At 38.6% G+C, this 9786-nt stretch overlaps 1 long non-coding RNA gene across 1 annotated transcript; it reads left to right on the forward strand.

The window, feature by feature from the left end:
• Nucleotides 1-749: 749 nt before the first annotated feature.
• LOC307010686 lies at nt 750-8674 on the forward strand. The gene is made up of 4 exons (XR_013800242.1): nt 750-1159; nt 1739-1910; nt 3291-3369; nt 8659-8674. It is a non-coding gene; the product is annotated as an uncharacterized lncRNA (long non-coding RNA).
• Nucleotides 8675-9786: the final 1112 nt, after the last annotated feature.

Genomic DNA, 9786 nt, shown 5'->3' on the forward strand with positions numbered 1-9786 from the left:
CCCTCGGCCTCTAATCCGCCCCGGATTATCCACCCTCGAATGGCAGCCGTAGAGAGACGGATTTAATTTCCCCCACGCCTGATGTGAGGACAGTTTAGGATGAGAAGAAGAGAACACTTTCTTATTGAGATCCACCTCATGATCTTTTGAACCAGGGCGTGAGGTGCTACATGTGTCCTGGCTTGAGTTTGTTATATATGTAACGGAGGCCAGCTAGTGAGAGCTGTGTGTGTAAACCTCACTCCCCTGATCTCAAGAGGCGCTCTATAGAGACTGGCACTAGAGACTGTGGTCTTCAGCCTCCCACACCAGAGACCCGGGTTCGAGACCCGCACAGAACGGGGCGAGTAAGACCTGAGGGGTTACATTGGTGCCGTGACCCGGATTTGGCACAATGCTCACAAAACTCCCATAGTAAAAAAAAAAAAAAAAAACCCAAAGAAGATCTCTTTCACATCTAAATGGTTTCCGATATGAGATTAAATGTAGAGCAGAAGGGGATTTTTTGTAAAGTTTCTTGCTTGTCCAATGTTTCTACTGAGATAAAGACTAATCTCACATGTGTCGTGTCTAGTGTATTTCAACAATTGCTAATTTAATCTATCAGTGTGTGTGTGTGTGTGTGATGAGCCACAACATTGACAAGTCACCGGTGAAGTGAAGTGAACAAGGCCACATATTAAGGTATGGGCAGATTAAATGGAATGATTACTTCTTGTATTCAACGTGTTGGATGCAGGAGAAATGGGCAGGAATATAAATATCTGAACGACTTTGACAAGAGCCAAATTGTTATGGCAAGGCGACTGGGTCAGAGATTATCTGATACAGCAAGGCTTGTGGGTTTCTACTGGTCAGCAGTGGTGAGAATTTACCAACAGTGTCCGAGGAGGGACAAACACAAACCGGCAACAGGGTGTTGGACGCCCAAGGCTTATCAATGCACAAGGGTCCGAGCCAACAGAAGGTCTACTGCGGCACAGGTCACACAACATTTTAATGATGTGATTTAATGTTATGGGGGGAATGTGTCACAACACACAGTGCATCGCACTCTGCTGCATTATGATGACCCCTGTCCAATGTCGAAAGTGCCTACAATGGGCATGAGAACGTAGGACCTGGACCTTGGAGAAGAGGATGAAGGTCGCCTGGTCCGGTGAGTCCCATTTTCTTTTACATCACGTGGGCGGCAGTGGACATGTATGTACAGTAAATGTAATATATAAATATATATGTAAATATTCCAGGGTGACAATGTCCAGATTCATCAGGCTCAGATTGTGAATGAATGGTTGTGAGCATGAAGAATCATTTCCACACATGAACTGATGCTCCTCTGAGTCCAGACCTTACATTCATTGAGAGTCTTTGGGATGTGCTGGAGGAGACTTTACACAGTGCTGGACTCTTGCATTGTCAATACAAGATCTTGACCAAATATTGATGCACCTCTTGATAGAAATAATGTTGTGATGTTATTTCATGGTCATGATGTGTCTTCTACATGGTTGTTTAAGGAATGAAAAGCTACACACTCCATCAATGAGGGTTAGAAGAACTGTTGCCAACCATATAACATGATAGAAACATAATAATCACTGCAATAATGATCCAATCACTGACTCTCAAACATTTGCCTATTTGAATTGGGTCGGGCAGTGTATATGTATATGTATGTCTTGATGTATCTCTTCTTTATATATGCTGTATTGTTCTGTGTATGAATGTCCACCAGATAGACTGTGACAGTCCTGATGTTCACGGATTGATGGTCTCACCAAGACCCCAGCCTCATCTTTTGAGATGGAGCCACATGGTCCAACACTCCCAGCAGACACCAGCGCTGCAGGACACATCTCCCACTGACCAGACAAGCTGGCACACAGATGGACACCCAAACACACACGGTAAACACAACCACACATTATCTTGATGGGGTCATGCCCAGTGCTATTGAGAAATCGACTTGTGCTAAAGCAGAAACAACAAAGATAAGATCACAGAGTAATTTATAAAAATGCTAGGAAAAAGCAATTCCCTGAAGCATGAGCGCATTGTTCCATTACACGTTCATGGAATAATTTTTCGTATCAAAAAGTACTTGAACAACTGCATTATCTGTCCCTGTCAACATAAAGCATTGTTCAGTCGTTTTTTCTCTCTTAGAGACACACTTGCTAAGACATTCCCACAACTCTTTGGGTATCCAGGTGCAGAGTTGGGAAATTCTGCTGAACTTTTGGGGGTCGAATGTTTTATAAACTCTCAAAGGGACACAGAGCTCATAAGTCTTGTGTTTTAGCAACAGAAACAAGTTAAAGGCAAAGAGAGTTTGACTGCAGACTGATGGAGTTCATCGTAATCTTTTATATCATTTACAATGACGGTTAAGTTGATTGTGATGATCTTGTAATTAGTATTTTTCTTCAGTTAGAAAGGAATTCCAGATCTGATTGGATGGTGGAATTATGTTTAGGAAAGACAGAGTTAAGGGGAAACATTATTTACACCAAATGGTATTGGAAAAAAAAAAAGTACATGGAATTTGTGAGGGGAAAAAGTTGATTTCTAGTTTTTTATTTTTTATTTTACAAATGTATACATTTAAAATGGTCAAATTAGGTGAATCTCATAGAAGCATATTCAGGTCATAGTTCAAAAGTAAAAAAAAAAAAAAAAAACATATTTCAAATATAAATCATATTTTTGAGCCATGAAAAATGTATGCATTATTGCATTTTTAAATTAAATTAAATTCTCATTGCTATGCACCCATGTTTACTCATGTGCTTTTAACTAATCCTCGTTTTTTTCTTGATTATTCATGCGTTTCTAAAAATGTTGTAGTGATTTTAATTTTTTTGAATAAATAAGATTTGAATACTTTTTTATATATATACTATTTAAATATACTCCAAAATATTTTTACCTGAAAATTGGGTAACACTTTAGTTTAGGGTCTAATTCTCACTATTTACTAACTAACTATGAATTTTGCCTCAATAAACTCCTAATTACTGCTTATTAATAGTTAGTAGGGTAGTTGTTAAGTTTAGGTATTGGGTAGGATTGGGAAAGTAGAATATGGTCATGCTGAATAAGGCATTAATATGTGCTTTATAAGTACTAATAAACAGACAATATCCTAGCAATATGGATGTTAATAAGCAACTAGTTAATAGTGAAAATTGGACCCTAAACTTTTTAGGTTTCATGATATTCACACAGCTGGAATGTAGTTGTCAGAATGATTTTTTCAAGAGTTTTTGTTTTTTCATGTGAGGCAGTGGGGGTGATGGAGAGAATAACAGGACACGTTTCCCAAGCATCCACGTGTGAAGTTTCGACCCTCCTCCGGCTCACAAGGTGAGGAAACCTCGACACTTTTATGGCTTTAAATCTGAAGACTAATGTAAAACAAACAACTGATCACTCGCTTCTGCTAAATCACATGCTCCAGTCTGGCATCTCCATTTGGGGAAGGAGAGGCTTCACACGGTTTTTGATTGATAACTCTTTACAGTCACATGTCCATGTCATTCTCTAGATCTTGTACAAAAGTACTGTAGTGATAACATGGTACAGTGATGGTATCAGAACCATACTTAGACCCTGAATGATTACCGTATTCATGAACTCTCCTCCAATCTTCTCTTCATGAGAAGTATAGCTTGTATTGTTGGTTGTTTAAGTCAAATATGGGATTGACTTCTGCTCCACGTCTCTCTCACCAACTTTGCCAGAGAATTTATGAGACTTCTCTCAACCAAGCGGGACAGTACAAGCAGAAATAATAAAGCTGAAGAAATATAAAAAAGGATTTACATTTATAAACACAGTTTGTTTATTTTTGTAACAGTGGCTGAATGAAAATATTATCATAGTCATTTTATATATTACCTATATTCTGGAGGAAATTGTGGATCACTGAAACTGTGTGTTTTAATATATGATAGTGTTTATCAAAGTCCCTTCTGATGTCTCTCTCTCTCTCTCTCTCTCTGTTTTCACACACTCATCGTCTCTGAATTTGTGCTCATGGTGGCCCACTGGTGTGTGTTGTCACAGTAAATTACTCTGACACACTGGAGGAGTGATGGCTCTCGCTGGGTGGGATGAATGAGGAGGGAGTGTGTGTGTGTGTGTGTGTAAACCCTACATTATACGAACAAAATGCCCCCACAAAGATGGCAATATCGAAAATCCTTGTCCTTGTGAGGAAATGTTTTGGTCCCCATGAGGAAAACGGCTTATAATTCATACTAGGCTATATAATGTTTTTGAAAATGTAAAAATGCTGAAAGTTTTCTGTGATTGGTAGGTTTGGTGTTGGGGGATAGAAGTTAGTATAAATATCAGTATTACAGTATTATGTCTAATATTATGACTAAAAGTCCCAATTAAACATGGAAACCCAACGTGTGTGTGTGTGTGTGTGTGTGTGTGTGTGTGTGTGTGTGTGTGTGTGTGTGTGTGTGTGTGTGTGTGTGTGTGTGTCAGGACAAAAATTTCGACCAATCCATCTGGACTCCGCAGGAGTTTGTATCAAGCACAGTTTTATCTTGAATTGTCCATTATAAATCGACACTGATGATTCCCCCAAAAATTAAGCTAGTCTGAATTACCGTAAGAATAATTTACAATGCTGTTTTTTAAAGGGGTGATGAACTGAGAAATCTAATTTTCCTTGAGCTTTTGACATATAAGAGGTCATCATACTATAAGAATATCCTATAAGTTTCAGAACTGAAAACTTCCTTGTTAGTCCAATAAAAGCTTGTATTGACAGCAGGCTCAGCATAAGACAGGTTTTTCAAAGTGGGGATCTCTGACGTCACAGGGTATCAAACCCCGCCTCCGCAGAAGAAGATCAACGCCTACTTCAACACCGCCTGTTTAGCCCCGCCCACCGATTCACGCATTACATGAAACTCATTATAATATGCAAAACTGTTATCCAATCATAGCAGTGGGCGTTTACTTCCAAGTCTTCAATGCGGCACGCCCATAAAAACCCAACGTTTCAGGAGCTATAGACTCAAAACCAGGGTAGAAAATAGCCTATTACTTCTCCATTTTGATGTTTTTGAATGTAAAAACCAAGCGAACGTCATAAGTTGACCTCAGACAACGATATAAAAAATATAAAAAAGCCAGCTCATGACCCCTTTAAACACTGGTGACAGAAGTTTTTTTTTCTTTTGAAAGAAGTCTCTTCTGCTCCCCAAGGCTGCATTTATTTGATAAAAAATACAGCAAAATCAGCAATATTGTGAAATATTTTTACAATTTAAAATACTGTTTTTTATTTAAATATATTTTAAATTGTAATTTATTCCTGTGATCAAAGCTGCATTTTCAGCATCATTACTCCAGTCTTCAGTGTCACATGATCCTTCAGAATTCAGTGTAATATGATGATTTGCTGCTCAAGAAAACATTGACAGGCAATCAGAACTCATGTGACTTTAAAAAGCTTGAGCATTTAGAACAGCATTTATCTGAAATAGAAATAGGCTATTTTGTAACACTATAAATGTCTTTACTGTTTTTTTTATATCAATTCAATGTGTCCTAGTTGAATAAAGTATTAGTTTATGCTGAATGTATTAATCCTACAACCTCAAACTTTTGATTGGCAATGTAGATATTTATATTTAAAAAGGTCTGATCCATATTTTACAGTGTAAAGCCCCGTTCACACCAAGGACGAGAATAATAACATTAAAGATAAAGAAAATCTTTCTCAATTTAAATAATAGCAGAGTCCGCAACTATAACGATGGCGGCACAGAGGAACTATATCATTGGAAACACTTTCAAAACGAATGATAAAAACAGGCAATCAGAATCCATGTGACTTTAAAGGTCCCGTTTTTCCTCAGTTTTTGAAGCTTTGATTGTGTGTACAGTGTGCAATATAACATGTGTTCATATTTCGCGTGTAAAAAAACACAGTATTTTTCACAAAATGTACTTATCTGTATAGCGCTGTTTTCACTGTCCTAAAAACGGGCTGATGACTTCCTTGTTCTATGAAATCCCTCCTTCAGAAATACGTAACGAGTTCTGATTGTGCCAGCGGTTCCTGTGTTGTGATTGGACAGCAGCTTAGCGCACGTTGCCCGGAAAGGTCACGCCTCTTACCATAGTGGAGATGCATGCGCTCAGTGTTACTGTAAGGTGATTTGACTCCGGGATGAAAATAACAACGTCTCTCGACGACATGGCGACAAACACACTCTACAAACGCAACTCTTCCTCTTCTCTGTAGGAGCGCAACAAGACCACGCCCCCTTTTTATGTGTATTCCTGTATGCGGAGGTTAGTCAAAAAACTGTTCTAGTGACGTCATTAAAGCAGGAAGTAGAGGATGTAGTCCGAACCGGCCGTTCACTGTAGGCTTTGAAAGGAGACTTCTGTTAAATCAAATATCTCGCTTGGCATTGAACTTTGAGCTTTATAATTTTACAAGTATTATTTATGCTCTAACAGCAACATTACACACTAGCTAAAGTTTACAAAATGGAATCACGAAGAACAGGACCTTTAAAAAGTTCGATCGTATAAAGTAGATGACAAAACTGCAGTGTTCTTAATAAGCAGAACGATATCGTGCGCTAGATGCTAGAGTTATTGTTAGTTCTCGTTCTCGGTGTGAACGAGCCTTAATCGTGCCTCTATTCTCATCAGACTGTAAATAGTCTGTAATGTTCGTGTTAATACTTGCTGTAGTCTGAGTTTGGACGCTGGCGCTGTTTAGATTGGCTTGGTTTTGTACAGTGTTTGTGTTTGCAGCTCCTCATCTGCTCTTTCATGTCTATTAATAGCCTCACGTCAGTTGAGGAACTTCAAGTAGGCCAATTTAACATGCAAATCCTCCATTCGTTCTTTCTACTTGCTGATGAAGTCATTAAATCTAACTTTGCCCGCAGTGTTTTCAAACAAGTTGCAGTTTGGCATAAATTCAGAGAAAACCTGAGGGCAACGTCGCAGGAACATTGTGTGGCAACAACACACTGCAGAAGTTTGAACACGCTTCGACTCGCCGTAGGGATATTCGACTCTGCTGTGTTGTGTAATACACTCATTAGGCGGGCAGAAAGTGGAGCAGAGGGAAAGACCACAATGTAAATCTGTCATTTGTTCACCTGCAGACTTACATGCCGTGACCTGACGCCCGGCTCAAACTCAACCCGCTCACAGACGCTCTTTATTACAGGGTGAAGTCAGATACAGAGCTTTCACTGAACTTCCTCAGCCTTAAACTGTACTGTATATGTGAGGGTGTATGAAATGGGCCAGGACTGATGCGCACGAGCATGTGTGTGTGAGCGTCTCTCCACACCTCCCTCCTCTGAGCATGAAATGAGCAAACACTGCCAATAAATCTGTCTGTTTTTCCACCTCCTCCTCGAAAAATCTCGTCTTAATCCAGATTAAGTGATTGCCGCTTCTGAAGTTCGTTTAAACGCCGCTGGATTAGTGGACACGGGGGTGTTTTGTTTGACTCAAACTTAGGCACAAATGGAAGTGGAAAGTTTGAGGAACGTCTGTGTAAAAGTACATGTTAACCGTTTCTGATAGAAAAAGCGTCTTGTGTAAACAAGATTGGTTATATGATGCTTTCAGAGTACATAAACGTTTGGACACATGTGCTCTTTTTTATTATGACTCTTCTATTTTCCACATTTTACATCAAAACTATTGAATAACACATTTAATATGGAAATTTGTAGTCACCACCAAAGATGTGAGATGAATGAAAACTCTTTTATGAATATATATGTTTTGTTTTGTCTATTCCAGCTCTGGTCACTCTGGATGTTCATCAACCAACTTCATGGTTTTTAAAGTTGTTATCTCTTCTGCAAACTTGATAATGCGTTTCCTTTTAATTAATTAAATAAATGAATTCAAGCATTCAAGCACAATATTAGTAAATGTTGAAATTAACATTCAAATAATAAATGATGTAGAAGAATTGTTCATTCTTAGTTCATGTTAACTAAAGTAACTGTTAACTAATGACACCTTATTGTAGAGTGTTACCAATAAATCATTTAATATATCAAAATAAAAGTTACTAAAAAAAGATTAATACATGTTATTTGTTAACCGTCATGTGACCATGACATCAGAGATGTGAACATGTGAAAGTGTTGATTATTAACTTAAAATCTCTGAATTAACTTAAAATTAACTTTAGCTGAGAAAGAATTTTGAGAATCTCTATCTCATGGAGCTTCACGACTACTGATTATTATTATTATGTAAAATTAAAAACAGCAGCTTGGACATTCTACTAAACAAATACATTGTTTATATACATTGCATAAATACATTGAGAGTCTTTGGGGTGTGCTCTTGATGCCGCTCTTAAATTTCATAAATGTTGTGATTTTATATTTCAAAATATTTCCATCAAGAGGTGCATACATTTTTGGTCAAGATCTTGTCAAACATATAACATGCTATAAAACATACTAATCACTGCAATGATGATCCAATCATAGATTTTTAAGCATTTGCCAATTTAAATCCAGACAGCGACTTTATTTTGGGGCAGAAAGTGTATAAAGCGGAGAGAATCTGCTGTCTGTTTTAATGAAGTAACCGCAGTGTCTTCAGTCTGGCCTTTTCTCCGTCCTCCAGGTGCTGTCACAATACAACCACGTCTGTCAACACACAGCTGAAGAGGTTCATCATAAACCCGTTTCTCGAGTCTTCCCCTCCTACTTCTCTTTTTTCAACTCTACTTCACATTCTCTAGTGTCTCGCCGAGACTTCTCAAAGCCTTTATGCATCTCTAGATGAAAGACAACTGAAGTGGAGCCGCATTTACACAGTAGAGAGATGAGTGTGAACATCTTAACAGACAAGCGGGATAATGCATGGGAATGATGTGCTGTTCAGATTTTGTGAGTTGTGTTTTCCCATGCTAAACTCATGTGCTGGTTGGTTTCCAGGGTGTTGCTATGCAGTTCCTAAGGTGTTCTGAATTGTTTTTAGTGCTAAGATGTAAAGTTGGAGTGTTATGAGTTTGTTCATAGCTGTTAAAATTAAAACACCACTTATAAAAACAAATAAAAAAACATAGCCTACTTTTAAAAAATGGATCTGACCCAATGTTTTTAAAAAGGAAGATATACTTTTATTCAACAACGACTTGCTCAAAAGGGTCAGTAAAGACATTTAGGGCCCTATTCTAACGATCTGAAACGCAAGTATCAAACGCAAAACGCAAGTAACTTTGTGGGCGGGATAAACGACTCTTGCGCCCGACGCAAATCTAAAATGTGTTGGTCTGAAGTTGCTTCATTACTCATAGGTGTGGTTTGGACGTAACGTGAAATAAACCAATCAGAGCGTCCTCTCACATTCCCTTTAAGAGCAGGCGCGCTTGTTCAATTGCGGATCGCTATTATAACGGCGGATTTGCCGGCGCACGCCAGGAGCGATTCACAGCCGAGGAGACCGGCGTTCTCGTCAGGACCGTAAAACACAGAGAAGTGACATTGGGGATGATGGGAGAAACCACACAAATTAGCTTCGGTTAAACAGGCGTATAATAATTTGGGTAAATGTGTAATCTAGATCTATGCCTATTTTTTTCACATCTTCACGGACACAACAATGATTTCCCTCGTGTGTTAATATTTTTCCTTGTAATAATGTATGATTTGCAAAAATAAAAACTGCTGCGGTGGCCAAGCACGCGCCCTTAAAATAGCATCTGACTGACGCGCAACGCGCCGCTGTCTTTAGACTGTTTTTTTCCTG

This window comes from Phoxinus phoxinus (assembly GCF_949152265.1).
Source record: "Phoxinus phoxinus genome assembly, chromosome: 14".
NCBI lineage: Eukaryota > Metazoa > Chordata > Actinopteri > Cypriniformes > Leuciscidae > Phoxinus > Phoxinus phoxinus.